This window comes from Xenopus laevis, chromosome 1S, assembly GCF_017654675.1.
Source record: "Xenopus laevis strain J_2021 chromosome 1S, Xenopus_laevis_v10.1, whole genome shotgun sequence".
Classification (NCBI taxonomy): domain Eukaryota; kingdom Metazoa; phylum Chordata; class Amphibia; order Anura; family Pipidae; genus Xenopus; species Xenopus laevis.
In genome coordinates this window covers 38,814,003-38,833,126 of record NC_054372.1, presented here as the reverse complement: position 1 = coordinate 38,833,126, position 19,124 = coordinate 38,814,003, and positions in this window count along the sequence as shown.

Sequence of the window (19,124 nt, the reverse complement as noted above, 5' to 3'; positions counted from 1 at the left end):
CTCTTTATTAAATGATGAAAGTCCACCAATATTTACACGTATTTCGGCTTCGTTGGGCCCTATATGAGATGAACTGTGGCAAATACACCTTCCTTGACTTTTTTTTCCATCTAGTATTACATATGTTTAATTGTTTGGTTCACTGCCCTATGGAGCAGAAACCCACATTTTCTGTGGCCATTATTTCTAAATGTCTGAGTAAATAGACACGTTTTCCCATTTGCATCTTAATACTTATCCAGATTGTGAAGTTGTTTATGTGTGTAAAGGGAGCAATTCATTTCCCTCATTTGCATAAGCAAATTATATTATATGCTTGACATTCCCCTTAACACACACACAAAATATTAACTTTAATAAACATTGCCTTTGATTCTGCAAGATATAACCAGAGTGATAACACACATTTTGAGAAATGGAATGAATAAAATGTGAAGTATTAAACTATAGGCAAGCTTTAATTTGAGATTAGTACACGTGCAATACAAGTACAATTCTGGACCAGAAGCATGGACTGCTAATACCAAAACCGTCAATACTGCAATACCTTGCATTGAAATATTTTACATTTATTACTTTAGTACACTCAAAAATATTTATGGGTAGCCCAACCTGTAAAGGTCAACCAAGTGGTTTATATGCATGTAAATGCTTGTTTAGTCATATTCTGAACCCAATCCAGTTTCAATTTGTGAGTATATGGCACCTCATTGTAAAAAATGCTGAAGCTTCCAATATACAATTTATACATTAAATGGCATTTAAATCCATTTTTTAGTCCAAGGATGTTATAAAGTATGTGTTTTATTTTTCTGTATTTAAAAAGTCCTTACTTAAGTATATGCATATTTAAAAAAGGGCTAACCATACTAACACACATGATTTACATTAACTATATAAGGTTTAGTCTCTAGGGTATTCCATGTTAAAAAAAAAATAATTAGGAGCATTCCTGGTCTTCGTTCCCAGAATTCCTTCTGCTTTGCATATGAATGAGGAGCGTATCTCCTCAAACAAAAAGCACTTCCCTTCTCATATGCTGATTGAGTTCCAAAAAGTAATCCCTTTGCCAGTAAAGCAATACAAACACTGTTAACAAACAGCTTTTCAAAATCATCCCCCTTTTTATTTTTTTCATTCAACAAACAGCTTTTCAAAATCACCCTCCTGTTTTATTCTTTTCATTCAGATATTTATTATGTTACAATCACATAAGAAATATAACAGTATAAGTTTTTTCCTTAATCAATATCTAAGTAATATTTTCTATAAAACCAGTGGCATAACTAGATGTTACTGGGCCCCACAGCAAAATAATTTGAGGGGCCCCAAAACTCTCCAGAGGTTGTCTTGTTTTACCAATATATATTACAATTACTCATTAATTAGGGCTTTATGGGGCAGCCGCAGGGTTCCTCTGTAGTTATGCCCCTGCATAAAACAGAATGTTAACAATGTTTATTATTATTATTATTATGATTATGGATACAGATCCTAATGGAACACCATCACTAAAAGTAGACCTTGCATTAGTAAAGTATAGGCATCCTGGTCTATTTGGATTGTTCTTATTTCCAGGTGAAGGGCAAACTGAGCCATGCTTCCGCATGGGATCACCTAACTCGAGTATTCCATGTAAATAGAAATTTTAGGATCAATCCCGGGCTTTTTTCCCATTAGTCCTACTGTTATATAATGAAGCTGGCAATATACATAGGGTTGCCACCTTGCTGGTATTTTACCAACCTAGGTGGTAAAAAGAATGCCAAGGCCAGAGTTGCTATTACAAATTTATTAGCAGTGTACCTGCTGGTGAATTTATTAGCAATGTACCTGCTAGTGAATTTGTAAAATCAACTAGAAGGTATAAAACATAGGCTTCCCCTCAGAAGCTCCTATATTTGTACTTTATTAATAAGGGCAAGAATGAAGCCCCAGGAGGCATGAAGCACCACTATGTGTAACAACGAGATATCTGACACCACGTTTATTTGTTAGTTTGTTTGTTTATTGTATAATGAAGCATCCTGTATCTATGTCATATTACCCTGTAATACCATGTTTTTCAAATATGCTGAATTAAGAGAATTGTAAAAAAAATATTGTATTAAATGGTACAGCTTTAAAATCTGAGTGTTTGATGTGCTTTCTTATTGAGCCTTATGAAGCATTTTTGAGTAGAAAACTCAATATTTTTGAAAGAATTAAGCCCCTGTGAAGATTTTGGAAATTTCCTTTCCCTTCCAATATTCAAGACTCCACATGTAGCTAATAGTTTCAACAAAGTAAATGATCCACCCCAATACATGTATGGATCATTAGGAAGAAACACAATTTCCTACCACAGATTAAGTGATATAAAGTGAAGCATTTACAGAACTAAAGTCAGCGTGAAGGCGTAGCAAGTATTACTGTGTAATAATGCTCCAGGTAAGGAAATGGTTTATGATTCAGTAAATGTAAAATGCGGAATACTAAAGTGCAGATAGTTTGGCACTTATCTTGATTTAGAATAACACAGTTAAGCTTTTCTAATCATTTACATTATCTTGCATTGTCTGCCTTTAATTAAGGCTAATGTACTAAAAACAATAACAAGGGGAAACTACTGGAAAGGTTAGACTACTCTGCTTTCATTCTCCAACAGAAAATGTAAATGCCCAATAATCCTGTGATTAAAATATTTTCTTATTTCAACTTGTATTGCTAGATGTGAGCAAAACACTGTTTTTTTTCAAAAATATTATTTAAAAAAATAATACAATATATGGCAGCCTAATCCTGAAATTGCAATGCAAGGCATTTCACCTGAACCAACTCCACTTCTATCATGATTTAGACTGGCTCTTGCAAAGAAATGGAAAACAATGGCAATCTACGGCAGAGGCTGAGTCTTCTCAAAAGTATTCCTGAAATTTTAAGGAGTTGTCAGTACAAACAACAGTTTCTTATAGTACAATACACATAATGAAGAAAAGTTGAGATGCATTAAAGTCTTTCCAAAAACAAACCAGTCATTCAACACAATTTAAGCAACACAAAGCTGTTCATTACAACAATGCAGCCAGTTCATTGTAATACTGTAGGTTATAAACCCAACAGGATTGCTTCGCTAATATGGATTCATTCATGCAGCTTTGTTACCAAACAAAAACCTATGGGGCATATTTACCAAGGGGCGAAGTGGCTAACGCTAGCGACTTTTCACCAGAAATCACATCCACAGGGACATCGTCAATTCATTAACAGGCGCAGATGAAAAATCTCTAGCAAAAGAGACTGTTGCTAGCGTTCGTTCGCCAGGTGACTTTTCGCTCTGGCGAATGTTCGCTGCTCCGCAAATTGGTTCGTCATTGTGTGGTTTCACACAAATTTATTTGTGTGCACTTGCGAGAGGGAACAAGCATTGGTAGGTATGTGACTACTAACAAGCAAAATTGATAATAAACCAGACAGGAAGCTGCAAAGAAGGTTTTATTAATCAGGGACTCTTTCTGAGTACTCTGAAACTGGTACGGGAATATGGAGGATGGCCAGAAAACTTGCAGATAACAGAAACCATTTCTATTTTAACTTACAATGCCAATATCAGGGAATCACATTGCACAGACAAATGAACAGGGAAGTAGAAAAATATGAATAAGACATCCAAGAACATCAAGGATTTGCTCGGAAAGAACTTGTCAGTAGGGATGTAGCGAACGTCGGAAAAAAAGTTCGCGAACATATTCGCGAACTTGCGCAAAAATGCGAGCGGTTCGCGAACGGTTCGCGAACCCCATAGACTTCAATGGGAAGGCGAACTTTAACATCTAGAAAAGACATTTCTGGCCAGAAAAATGATTTTAAAGTTGTTTAAAGGGTGCAACGACCTGGACAGTGGCATGCCAGAGGGGGATCAAGGGCAAAAATGTATCTGAAAAATCTGCCTGTGTGTGCTTGGAAGAGATAGTGTAGGGGGAGAGCTGTTAGTGATTTCAGGGACAGATGATAGTAAGCTTGCTGGCTAGTAATCTGCTTGATACTGCTCTGTATTGGAGGGACAGAAGTCTGCAGGGATTTGAGGGACATTTTAGCTTAGGTAGCTTTGCTGGCTAGTAATCTACTGTTCTCTTTAAACAACTGCCATACGTTGACCTTGTAGGCATTGTTTGCCCAGTTTTTTTGGACGCAGCCACTGAAGCACAGTTGCCAGAAAAAATATGCCATATAAATGCTGAAAATAGTAATTTTTCGCCATACGTTGACCTTGTAGACATTGTTTGCCCAGTTTTTTTGGACGCAGCCACTGAAGCACAGTTGCCAGAAAAATTATGCCATATAAATGCTGAAAATATAAATTTTTTTGGTTGCAGCCACTGAAGCACAGAGGCCAGAAAAATTATGCCATATAAATGCAGAAAATATGCATTTTTTTGGTCGCAGCCACTGAAGCACAGTTGCCAGAATAATTATGCCATATAAATGCTGAAAATATAAATTTTTTTGGTTGCAGCCACTGAAGCACAGAGGCCAGAAAAATTATGCCATATAAATGCAGAAAATATGCATTTTTTTGGTCGCAGCCACTGAAGCACAGTTGCCAGAAAAAATATGCCATATAAATGCTGAAAATAGTCATTTTTTGCCATATACGTTGAGTCAACGTATGGCAAAAAATTACTATTTTCAGCATTTATATGGCATATTTTTTCTGGCCTCTGTGCTTCAGTGGCTGCGGCCAAAAAAACTGGGCAAACAATGCCTACAAGGTCAACGTCGTTGACCTTGTAGGCATTGTTTGCCCAGTTTTTTTGGCCGCAGCCACTGAAGCACAGAGGCCAGAAAAAATATGCCATATAAATGCTGAAAATAGTAATTTTTTTGGTCGCAGCCACTGAAGCACAGTTGCCAGAAAAATTATGCCATATAAATGCTGAAAATATAAATTTTTTTGGTTGCAGCCACTGAAGCACAGAGGCCAGAAAAATTATGCCATATAAATGCTGAAAATATAAATTTTTTTGGTTGCAGCCACTGAAGCACAGAGGCCAGAAAAATTATGCCATATAAATGCAGAAAATATGCATTTTTTTGGTCGCAGCCACTGAAGCACAGTTGCCAGAAAAATTATGCCATATAAATGCAGAAAATATGCATTTTTTGGACGCAGCCACTGAAGCACAGTTGCCAGAAAAAATATGCCATATAAATGCTGAAAATAGTCATTTTTTGCCATACGTTGACCTTGTAGACATTGTTTGCCCAGTTTTTTTTGGTTGCAGCCACTGAAGCACAGAGGCCAGAAAAAATTAAACCAGTAGGGTTTGCACCCTAGTTTGTAACGGTGGCGGAGGGAGGAGGAGGACGCTAAAGGACAGCTGTGTGTGGAGTCATGAGGCTTGAAGAGAAGGACAGCTGCATAGAAGTCAGAACAAGTCTTCCGGCGTGCAGTAACCCTCCGAGATCCACCCCTCATTCATTTTAATAAAGGTCAGGTAATCGACACTTTTGTGACCTAGGCGAGTTCTCTTCTCAGTTACAATCCCTCCTGCTGCACTGAAGGTCCTTTCTGAGAGCACACTTGAGGCTGGGCAAGACAAGAGGTTCATGGCAAATTGTGACAGCTCTGGCCACAGATCAAGCCTGCGCACCCAGTAGTCCAGGGGTTCATCGCTCCTCAGAGTGTCGATATCTGCAGTTAATGCCAGGTAGTCCGCTACCTGCCGGTCGAGGCGTTCTTTGAGGGTGGATCCAGAAGGGTTGTGGCGCTGCCTTGGACAGAAAAACATTTGCATGTCTGACGTTACAGACTGGCCAAAGGGCTTTGTCCTTGCAGGTGTGCTCGTGGCAGGATTACTGGCACCTCTGCCCCTGGAATGTTGATGAGTTCCTGAAGTGACATCACCCTTAAAAGCATTGTACAACATGTTTTGCAGGCTGGTTTGTAAATGCCGCATCTTTTCGGACTTGTGGTATGTTGGTAACATTTCTGACACTTTATGCTTGTACCGAGGGTCTAGTAGCGTTGCGACCCAGTACAGGTCCTTCTCCTTAAGCCTCTTGATACGGGGGTCCTTCAACAGGCATGACAGCATGAAAGACCCCATTCTCACAAGGTTGGATGCAGAGCTATCCATCTCCGCTTCCTCATTATCAAGGACTGCATCATCCACGGTCTCCTCCCCCCAGCCACGTACAAGACCAGGGGTCCCCAAAAGGTCACCACTAGCCCCCTGGGAAGCCTGCTCCTGTTGGTCCTCCTCCTCCTCCTCCACAAAGCCACCTTCCTCCTCTGACTCCACTTCTGGCACCTCTCCCTGCGTTGCAGCAGGTGCCTGGGTTCGTTCTGGTGATTCCGACCAGAAATCGTGCGCTTCCAGCTCCTCGTCACGCTGGTCTACAGCCTCATCTGTCACTCGTCGCACGGCACGCTCCAGGAAGAAAGCGAAGGGTATTAGGTCGCTGATGGTGCCTTCGGTGCGACTGACCATATTTGTCACCTCTTCAAAAGGTCGCATGAGCCTGCAGGCATCGCGCATAAGCACCCAGTAACGGGGGAAAAAAATCCCCAGCTGTGCAGATCCAGTCCTACCACCCAGTTCAAAAAGGTACTCGTTGACGGCCCTTTGTTGTTGCAGCAGACGTTCCAACATAAGGAGCGTTGAATTCCAGCGAGTCTGGCTGTCAGAAATCAAACGCCTGACTGGCATGTTGTAGCGCTGCTGAATGTCAGCAAGGCGTGCCATGGCTGTGTAGGAACGTCTGAAATGGGCCGACACCTTTCTGGACTGGGTGAGAACGTCCTGGAATCCTGGGTACTTGGAGACAAAACGTTGGACTATTAAATTTAACACATGTGCCATGCAGGGCACATGTGTTAAATTGCCTAGTCTCAACGCTGCCAACAGATTGCTTCCATTGTCACACACCACTTTTCCGATCTGCAGTTGGTGTGGGGTCAGCCACCGATCGGCCTGTGACTGCAGAGATGACAGGAGTACAGATCCGGTATGGTTTTTGCTTTCCAGGCACGTCATCCCCAAGACAGCGTGACAACGGCGTACCTGGCACGTCGAATAGCCTAGGGGGAGCTGGGGGTGCACAGGTGTGGAGGAGGAGAAGGAGGACCCAGCAGCAGAGTAAGAAGAAGAAGAAGACGAGGTAGAGAGCGATGGAGGAGTAGAGGTGGTGGCAGAACCGCGTGCAATCCGTGGCGGTGACACCAACTCCACTGTTGTTGTTGAGCTACCCATTCCCTGCTTCCCAGCCATTACCAAGTTCACCCAGTGGGCAGTGTAGGTGACATACCTGCCCTGACCATGCTTGGAGGACCATGCGTCAGTAGTCATATGGACCTTTGGCCCAACACTAAGTGACAGAGATGCGGTAACTTGGCTCTGCACATGTTGGTACAGGTGTGGTATTCCCTTTTTAGAAAAAAAATTGCGGCTGGGTACCTTCCACTGCGGTGTCCCAATTGCTACAAATTTGCGGAAGGCCTCAGAGTCCACCAGCTGGTATGGTAAAAGCTGGCGGGCTAAGAGTGCAGACAAGCCAGCTGTCAGACGCCGGGCAAGGGGGTGACAGTCAGACATTGGCTTCTTACGCTCAAACATGGCCTTCACAGAAACTTGGCTGGTGGCAGATGACTGGGAATGGGAACAGGTGGTCAAGGTGGAAGGCGGAGTGGAGGGTGGTTCAGACGGGTCAAGGAGAGCAGAGGTAGAGCAGTAAGATGCTGGACCAGAAGGAGTGTGGCTTTTAGTTTGCCTGTTGCCTTTGAGGTGTTGCTCCCAAAGTGCTTTGTGCTTGCCGCTCATGTGCCTTCGCATAGAAGTTGTACCTATGTGGCTGTTGGGCTTACCAAGGCTCAGTTTCTGACTGCACTCATTGCAAATTACAATGCTTTTGTCAGAGGCACACACATTAAAAAAATCCCACACTGCTGACTTTTTGGAAGTGTGCGATCTGGCGGTAACAGTAGAAGTTGGCGGAGTTGGCGGTATTGGCGGCAATGGCGGGTGCGTTGGCCGGCTGAACACAGGTGCCGATACATGTTGTTGCCCTGCTGATCCCTGCGGGCTGTCCTCCCTGCTTCTTCTAAGTCTTATTCTCCTACTGCCTCTCTGACTCTCCGTCTCTCCATCTGAACTACCCTCCTCTTGCTCTCTTCTACTAGGCACCCACAAAACATCAATCTCCTCATCATCATTCTCCTCAGATGCATCAATTTCTTCTGACACATCACAGAAGGAAGCAGCAGCGGGGACCTCCTCCTCATCACTCATTATGTCCATCTCTATCGTGTTCTCTGCCAGAATTAAATCTGGTGTAAGGTCCTCATCTCCTTCATCTTCTTCTGGCAATAATGGTTGCGCATTACTCAGTTCAAGAAACTCATTGGAAAATAACTCCTCTGACCCCAGTGAAGAAGGGGCACCGGTGGTGGAGGAAGTGTTACGTGGGGTGGCCATAGCAGTGGAGGATGAGGAGGATGTTGTGGTAAAGTTAGAAACGGTAGAGGATGGGGTGTGCTGTGTAAGCCAGTCAACTACCTCTTCAGCATTTTGGGAGTTCAGGGTCATTGGCTTTTTAAAACTGGGAAATTTGCTAGGGCCACAGGATTGCATAGCAGCACGGCCCTAGCACGGCCTCTGCGTGGCGGCCTGCCTTTGCCTGGCATTATTTTTAAAAAAACAACAACAACAACAAAAACTCAGTTGGTTTTTCTGGAAACGATAATACACACAGCTAGATGGCGGGTTGAAGAAAACACTGTGCAAATAATGCCTACAAAGTCAACGTATACACTACTACAGCGGTGGATACGGATTACGTAAAATATATGAATGCTGCTTGAAAAAAAGTAACTCAAGTGGTTTTTCTAGAGACGATAATATTATCAATATTTAGACAAAATGTGAACAAGCTCACACAGCTCGATGGCGGGTTGAAGAAAACAGTGTGCAAATAATGCCTACAAGGTCAACGTATACACTACTACAGCGGTGGATACGGATTACGTAAAATATATGAATGCTGCTTGAAAAAAAGTAACTCAAGTGGTTTTTCTAGAGACGATAATATTATCAATATTTAGACAAAATGTGAACAAGCTCACACAGCTCGATGGCGGGTTGAAGAAAACAGTGTGCAAATAATGCCTACAAGGTCAACGTATACACTACTACAGCGGTGGATACGGATTACGTAAAATATATGAATGCTGCTTGAAAAAAAGTAACTCAAGTGGTTTTTCTAGAGACGATAATATTATCAATATTTAGACAAAATGTGAACAAGCTCACACAGCTCGATGGCGGGTTGAAGAAAACAGTGTGCAAATAATGCCTACAAGGTCAACGTATACACTACTACAGCGGTGGATACGGATTACGTAAAATATATGAATGCTGCTTGAAAAAAAGTAACTCAAGTGGTTTTTCTAGAGACGATAATATTATCAATATTTAGACAAAATGTGAACAAGCTCACACAGCTCGATGGCGGGTTGAAGAAAACACTGTGCAAATAATGCCTACAAGGCCAACGTATACACTACTACAGCGGTGGATACGGATTACGTAAAATATATGAATGCTGCTTGAAAAAAGTGACTCCGGTGTTTTTTCTGGAGACGGTAATATTATGGATATTTAGACAGAATGGGAACAAGGTCACACAGCTCGATGGCGGGTTGAAGAAAACAGTGTGCAAATAATGCCTACAAGGCCAACGTATACACTACTACAGCGGTGGATACGGATTACGTAAAATATATGAATGCTGCTTGAAAAAAGTGACTCCGGTGTTTTTTCTGGAGACGGTAATATTATGGATATTTAGACAGAATGGGAACAAGGTCACACAGCTCGATGGCGGGTTGAAGAAAACAGTGTGCAAATAATGCCTACAAGGCCAACGTATACACTACTACAGCGGTGGATACGGATTACGTAAAATATATGAATGCTGCTTGAAAAAAGTGACTCCGGTGTTTTTTCTGGAGACGGTAATATTATGGATATTTAGACAGAATGGGAACAAGGTCACACAGCTCGATGGCGGGTTGAAGAAAACAGTGTGCAAATAATGCCTACAAGGCCAACGTATACACTACTACAGCGGTGGATACGGATTACGTAAAATATATTATGGCTGCTTGAAAAAAGTGACTCCGGTGTTTTTTCTGGAGACGGTAATATTATGGATATTTAGACAGAATGTGAACAAGGTCACACAGCTCGATGGCGGGTTGAAGAAAACAGTGTGCAAATAATGCCTACAGGGCAAATAATGCCTAAAAGGTCAACTTATACACTACTACAGCGGTAGTAAAATAAAAAAAAGTAAAATAAAAAAAAAAAGAATATTAAAAAAAAAAAATTAAAGTTGGTGCTGCTGAACTACTAGGAGCAGCAGATTAGCACACCAGTCCCACTCCCCAACACTGCTAGACTAATAGCACTGGGCTCTTATAGTAGTAGTAGTAGTAGTAGTAGTAAAACAACAAAAAAATAAATAAAAGCAGTCCTTACAAGGACTACTGTTATTGCAGCAGTCAGCAGATGAGATCAGAAGCAGGACAGCTGCCCACTGCAGCTACATACAGAGCACTGCAGTAGAAGGTAGATTACTAGCCAGCAAAGCTACCTAAGCTTAAATGTCCCTCAAACCCCTGCAGACTTCTGTCCCTCCAATAACAGAGCAGTATCAAAACGATTACTAGCCAGCAAACTTTCAACTGTCCCTGAAATCACTAACAGGCAGCAGCTCTCTCCCTACACTATCTCTTCAGCACACACAGGCAGAGTGAAAAAACGCTGCAGGGCTTCGGTTTTTATAGGGAAGGGGAGTGGTCCAGGGGAGAGCTTCCTGATTGGCTGCCATGTACCTGCTGGTCTGGGGTGAGAGGGCAAAAAAAAGCGCCAACAATGGCGAACCCAAAATGGCGAACGTCGCGCGACGTTCGCGAACTTCCGGCGAGCGCGAACACCCGATGTTCGCGCGAACAAGTTCGCCGGCGAACAGTTCGCGACATCTCTACTTGTCAGACAGGGAACTTCCTGAGCCAGAGAAGGAAGTCTTGGCCAAAGGACTAAACTTTGCAGTGGCACCACTGTGTGTTCAGTGGTGAATTTTATCACAGCCACATAATCTTCTATCCACAAAAATAACATATCCATTGATGAGGCTAAAAAGTAATCGTGGCCCTAGCTAATACTAGAGCTCTCCCTTCCACCCTCAGCTTGCAGGAGGGCTCTGACATCACTTGCCAAGGACCCAATTGTCACCATTGCCACTACCTGGGGGGGGGGGGCTCTCCATGCCTCCTATAAAAACTGTCTAAGATACACAAAGAAGGACACCCTCTGAGGCCAACCACCCTCTGGAACATAAATTAGGGGTTACGAGAACTTTACACCATTGGGCTGTAACAACCAATGCCAAGGTGAAAGAAATAGAGTACAAGCATCGTAAAGACGATTTGAAAGCTTGTGAATACCCAGACTGGGCCTTGTCAACACAAAATCAAGGTGTTGTTTCACCTTGATTTTGTGTTGACAAGGCCCAGTCTGGGTATTCACAAGCTTTCAAATCGTCTTTACGATGCTTGTACTCTATTTCTTTCACCTTGGCAAACACCAACTATCAAACAGAGAGGAGGCACATAGCAGGAGAAGCAACATAGTCATCACATATGTGGCTGGAACACCAGAAAATGTATGAGCATTTTCAACAATCAAATTCCTGTGTTTTTAAAACCAAGCAACACTCCAACACAGAAGCGAGTACACCCAAAACACACTCATGAATCTATCTATAGCTAAAGTAAAAGGGACACAAGTTTAAGGACAGCAATTTTAGAGTTACTAAACTACTGAAAACACAACTAAATTAAAAATTAAAATCTAATTATAATAGTTATAGGGGGAAATGTAATAAAAAAAGAGAAAACCTTGTAAATAAAAATGTGTCTGTCACAATCTTTCTTAGGTTTTTATTGCATTGTTAATCTCAATTGCATATTGCAAACACCTGCTCTACAGTTTTGTGAAATACTTTGTTGAAAAAAATGGTTTATGAAATTTTATTACATACAATGAGAACGTTCGCAAAAGCAATTTGGTCGCAAACTTTGCAAGGAAGTCGTTGAGGTCTTTAATCAGTCAAAAACAGACTGGCCGCTAATGTTCGCAAATGTGTTTGCTATCCTTTTTTTGCATTAATTAAACATAATACCTTCCCCCAATAATGTCTTAAAATCTAGTCATACATGAGTTGCCATTGTCAATGGCTTATTGACCTGTGCAAGGGGTCAAAACTATAACCTGCCAATTAATATCTTGTTAACCATTAGCCAAATATCAGGCAGGTTTAAAAATCAAATCATGCTTGGTGGGGACTGTATAGAACCATTGATGCCCCATTGACTTTAATAGGTTACATAGTTACATAGTAAAATTGGGTTGAATAAATCCAAATGAAAACCCAGCATCCATACACACACCCCTCCCTACTCTCACATAAATTATATATACCCATACCTATACTAACTATAGAGTTTAGTATCACAATAGCCTTTGATATTATGTCTGTCCAAAAAATCATTCTTATTCAATCGGGGGTCCACTTCTGATTTCTGTAAATCAATGACCAAGCCAAAGGGACTTGCCCCAGTTCATTGGCAGTCCATATGCAAAAGAATTCATATCAAAAGATATATGCCCCAAGTCTTTTCAATATTAAAAATAAATTATTTATTCAAATTCATGTTAAAATTGGATACATACTGACCCCACATGGCCCACCTAAATGAAAACCCAGCATCCATACACACACCCCTCCCTACTCTCACATAAATTCTATATACCCATATCTATACTGACTATAAAGTTTAGTATCACAATAGCCTGTCCAAGAAATCATCCAAGCCATCCTTAAAGGCATTAACAAACCAGCCATCGCAACATCACCCGGCAGTGCATTCCACAACCTCACTGTCCTGACTGTGAAGAACCCCCTACGTTGCTTCAAATGAAAGTTCTTTTCTTCTAGTCTAAAGGGGTGGCCTCTGTTACGGTGATCCACTTTATGGGTAAAAAGGTCCCCTGCTATTTGTCTATAATGTCCTCTAATGTACTTGTAAAGTGTAATCATGTCCCCTTTGTAAGCGCCTTTTTTTCCAGAGAAAACAACCCCAACCTTGACAGTCTACCCTCATAATTTAAGTCTTCCATCCCTCTAACCAATTTAGTTGCACTTAGTCTCTCTCTCCAGCTCATTTATATCCCTCTTAAGGACTGGAGTCCAAAACTGCACTGCATACTCCAGATGAGGCCTCACCAGGGACCTATAAAGAGGCATAATTATGTTTTCATCCCTTGAGTTAATGCCCTTTTTTGTGCAAGACAGAACTTTATTTACTTTAGTAGCCACAGAATGACACTGCCCAGAATTAGACAACTACTAAACCCTTAGATCCTTCTCAGTTAAGAAAACTCCTAACACAATGCCATTTAGTGTATAACTTGCATTTATATTATTTTTGCCAAAGTGCATATCCTTGCATTTATCAACATTGAACCTCATTTTCCAGTTTGCTGCCCAGTTTTCCAACTTCAAATCACTTTGCAAAGTGGCAGCATCCTGCATGGAACCTATAGTTCTGCACAATTTAGTATCATCTGTATGAAGTGGTGTGAATAAATAATAATGATTGTGATTATGGTGTAATTTTTAGTGATAGATGGATGTTAAAGCAAACTCACGCCTTAATGAATAATGAATATTGTGATACTGGCTCTGTAAAATTATGACTGCAACTGCATGCTCATTCAGACATACAATAAGCACTACAACAGAGCTTTATAAATGCACCATTTATTTTAACCTCATTTTACACTGTTTTATAGCTGAAAAGTGTTTTATTCAACTAAAACTATGCCCTGTAGTATTTGTTTATGACTGTATATATTTATAAAAGATCATAGATTCATCAAGATCAAGGGATTATATTTAGAAAGGAACTACTTTACCTCTCAAGATATCTTGTGTCTCTTCACAGCCATCTCGATGATCCCCCTTATATTTTTCTTTTTATCACTGTTCATAAGTATCTCTCACCACTTCTCCTCTCAGTTTATCATTATCTAACCTTATTATTCTCTCCTTCCTTTTCCTCTTGTACCTCTTACTCTTCTTCACTTTTCATGAGTATCTTTATTTATATTGAGCCAACATTTACCATACTGTTTTACAAAGATTAAACATCATTTACACTTGTCTCCATCCCCAGTGACACTTTAATAAACAATCTTAATATCTCCCACACTTACACTATCCACCACTATTTGCTGTTGTGCTTCTCCGTTATCTGTGCCATTTGGTTCTTGTTGAAACTGTTGTTAAAAACATGGAAATGTATTTTGGAAACAGTCAGTTACTGCAGATAATGTGTGGTAGCAGAAAACTATTTGGGGAAACAAGTACAATAGCACTGTGTTCTGGCAAACACACAAGTATTTATTTTTTTATGCATTATATGTAATAATTCTAATTAGCAATAAATCTCCTTACGCTCTGTGCCCATACGTTTAAAAACTATTTGCCTTGCAGTGCAGTTTTATGTGTTCCACCACATGGTTATGAAAGTGTTTATGAATCCCACAGTCAAATTTCGAAGTTTTTTTTTTGTCTCTGTTCCACCTTTTTGGCACAATCCTGCATGGCAGAATTGGGCCATGTAACGTAAAGATGCATATGCTGATGGGTACAAACCCTGTGAGCAGACGAATCAGGAGTCATTTACTGTATAACCGCAGCATACAAAGTGCAATTTTGAGTGCAAAAGGGCATTTTTTTACCCACAATACAGCATTTTCCACCATAGTTTCAGCATAATTGTGTCCTTGAGGTGGCGATGAACCTGAAGTACTTGGGGCTTATGTATTAAAACTTGAACTTTCACATAAATCCAACTTAATTGCAATGTATATCTTTTTCAGGATGTCATTATTTGAGCCACATGGCTTCTAAATAATGTCTGTGTGTGATTCTTTAGCCACAAGTGTGATGGGTCAATTGAAGCAGGGCTTTGTGGGAACCTTCAAAGTGGCAGTTGCCCTAGGATTCCACGGCAGCAATAGACGCACTTGCCCTCATGTCAGAACAGGAGGCAGGACAATGGCAACAGTTCAAAATATAAGTGCAAGGGGCGGCTTTGGATGCAAGTACGTTTAATGAACAGTGTAGATTCACGTGATGACCCAACCATGGGGTATATTTATCAAAAGAGTGAAGTTAATTTCACTTTCACCCATTGATAAATACGCCTTTCAAAATCACATAGAAATGAATGGAGAGCTGCGGAATTTCACTCTAGTGGCGGAACTTCACTCTTTGATAAATTTACCCCTATGGTTGAGCTAATAAATGTGTGAGTGCTACCATTTTGTAGAAAAATACTCAAATAAAACTGCGAAAAAAAAGATTGGCAGGTGAGCACTTATGCACGGGAAAGTATTTTTGTTAAAAAACATTATTACACTCACAGCTTCAAAACAAACATCTGTCTCTGAACAAACATATGTAAAGGGTTAATTTATCTTCTATCTGTAAAATTTCAGAGTACAGTGTGGGGATCTATGAAAGTACTGGTACATCTTAAGATTGTGTGACTGCAATGCTGACAAAAATTGTTCCTTAGCAATTGCAGAGTACCTCTATTATAACATCAATTAAGTCTCTAATTAAAATTAACAGTCACGCTCAAATCGCCTTTAGTGCTGGTTGGGAAGTTTCAAATCCAGTTTTATGTGCATGCTACTTATTCACTAAAGATCAATAAATAAGCAATCAGCTTGATCATTGGGTAAAGGGTCGACCGAATTGTTTGCAGTTTACTAAGAATGATTATAAATAACAGAGTACTGTAGTGAAATAAAAAAAAAAAATAATACAAAATCAGGGTTATTTGGCTATAAACACTCAGTGGAATTAACTTGTGTTGCAAAAGCCACTGTTAAAGGCTATTTAATACCTGTCAAAGGTTTTATTGCTCAGTGTTTACGCATATGTATCAGATAGCTAAAACAGCAGGCGTTTGCAGCCCAAAATGTGTAACTGCAAGTGGCAAAATGGATGCCCACTGATCATGGTACGGAAAGAAAATAAAAGTACACATAAATTGGTATTTTATGTCTTTTATTATGGAATTGGGTCCATTAAGGCATTCCTTAATGGCTTATCATTACTGGAGAAATTACATTTCATTTATCTCCTCACAGTAGCCAAACAAATTTAAAGACTGAGCTGCATAGGAATTTGCTATTCCCCACAGGCCCCTGAAAGGTTACCTAAATGTATTTATTGCTGATAATAGAAACATTTAAATGCAATGCATTCAAGGTTACAAAGACCACATTCTGTGCTTCTTTCGCAAAGACTTTAGTACGACTTTAGCACAAACATTACACTGTACTGGTTTCACTGTTAAAATGGACAGTTTTATGTGTCACGCAATTGAGATGGATTTCTCTTCTTTGCAAACCTCTAAGCTACTATTGCCCACGCCAGTAATTTCCTCTACAAATCCTTCTCTATTCCTTTTGTGCCTTAAGGCTGTTTCTTTAATGTATGGTTCATCCTACATCTGCTTTGGATTTTCAAGGATTTTTCCTACTAGTCAATAAGGTGTTGAATGGATCATATACTTGGGCTCTTTTATTACTTATGATTATGTCACTACAGAATTTCATGGCTTTTAGTCTATGCAAAAAAATGTTCTGGTCAATTGTTGACTAAATATCTAACTCCCAACCCAGTGCAGTCTTGGTACACAGGGTTGGCCCCAGCTAACCCAATCCTACTCCCTATGACACAACAGACGCTCCCCCACTGCTCTCTCACTCGATAACTGCTGAAAGTTGAGGAAGGAGGTAAAATATATGTGCCATGGTAGTGGCAATAGCGAGGGGGCAATAAGAACGTGGATGTCAGGATATCACAAGGGGGACCATGTGGTTTCAGTGGCGGTGGCCCCTCGACACCCCAGGCCGACACTGTTGGTACAGGCCAATATATGTTCTGTCTTTGATATACAGTACAGTTATAGGCTCTATTATCCATAATGTTGGACCTGTGTTTTTTTGGACAAGGGATCTTTCTGTAATTTGGATCACATACCTTAAAGGATCAGTAAACCTTTAAAATAAGGGAATATAAAATTGATGATTGTGCTATTCTTAGCATTTTTGCCATGTTAATTCATTATTTCTTTTCTTTTTATTCCAAGATATTAAGGGATACATTTACTGTTAATATAAATTAATTTTGTCACAACAGCACCACCTGCTGGTCAGTTTCCCACCAGTCTGACCACCAAGTAGTCAAGGAAGTTGTCAGGAGAAAGAAAGAGGCTGCTCTGATGTTCTTCTGCTTAGGAAAGATTTGAGAAAGGTTTCTAATTATTTTCCTAAGCAGAAGAACATCAGAACAGCTGCTTTCTTTCTCCTGACATCTTCTTTGACTACTTGGTGGTCAGACTGGTGGAAAACTAACCAGCAGGTGGCGCTGTTGGAACAAAATTCATTCATATTAACAGCACATGTATCCCTTAATATCTTGGAATAAAAAGAAAAGAAATAATGAATGTAAATTACAAAAGCGCTTAGAATAGTACTCTCATCAATTTTGCATTCACTTATTTTAAAGGTTTACTTATCCTTTGAAGTAATTAACATAAAAAAATTGTAAAAAAAAATATATATGATTTTCATCAATACAGAATGGTCAATGTAATTATTTCTTTAATTTTTCACGTTCTTCTTCCGATTATGGGGGGAGGGTAGAAATAGCAACATAACAAATACATGCTTTTTTATAAAAAGCACAGGTATGGGATCACTTATCCAGAAACCCATTATCCAGAATGCTCTGAATTATTAAAAAGCCATCTCCCATAGACTCCATTTTTAATAACATAATTCAGTGTTTTACAAATGACGTTGTAACGAACTTACCTGGTGGTCTAGGGGGGAGACGACAGGGACGCCTGTCGCTCCCTCGGCGGGGACGCCTGCCTCGACAAATAGCTTTGTAGGCCGCAGGCGCCGGCGTCTTAGGGCACGCGCGGCGCGCTCTGGGTTTCCTTAAAGGCGCAGGCGCGCTAACGTCACTACGCGCGCAATTCAAACTCTATTTAAAACCCATTAGGGCTGTGGGACTTTGCCCGTGATAGGATTTAGTTCCTGGTGCTTCTGAGCTTTGTGCTATATTCTGAACCTGTTTGATTCCTGTTTTTGACCCCTGCCTGGCTATTTGACTATTCTGACTTCTGGATTCTGACCCTTGCCTGATTATTGACTACCGCTTCTGATTAACCCTCTGATTGACTCCCTGGTTTGACCTTTGCCTGTCTGATAACGTTTGTTCTCTGCCTGCCTCGACCCGGCCTGATCTGACTACTCTTTTGCCTAACGCCTTGTACTACGATCTTCTGTCCAAAGACTTTGCTTTACTGTCGTGCCCCTCTGCCTATCCAGAACCCTCATCTTGCACCTCTCGTTTAAGTCCAGGTGGCATCCAAGTAAGCCGAGGGCTCCTCCCGAGGCCCAAAGGCGGTCACACTACTGGTGAAGCACGAGCCGCGACCAGGGTGCCTGGTGTTTGTTCTGGTGTTGGGTGCCGACCGTGACAGACGTCTATAGTTTGTACTTTCATTATCAGTTAAGATTTAATTAATCCTTATAAGAGGCAATCCTACTGGCTTTATTTCATGTTTAAATGTTTTTTTTAGCAGATTTACGATATGGAGATCCAAAACTAAGATCCCTTATCTGGAAACCTCCAGGTCCCGAGCATTCTGGTTAAAATGTCCCATACCTGCATATGCAGAATACATTTTCAGCTCAAGTTCTATTTACTTTGTTCATGTTGAATACAGGTGTGCATTTCTCACGTACATAGTTATTTACAGACATAATATAGACATAATTAAGCTTATATATATACCATCTATCTATCTATCTATCTATCTATCTATCTATCTATCTATCTATCTATCTATCTATCTATCTATCTATCTATCTATCTATCTATCTATCAGATATAGCAGCAAGATGTGCCAGCACTTAATTAGA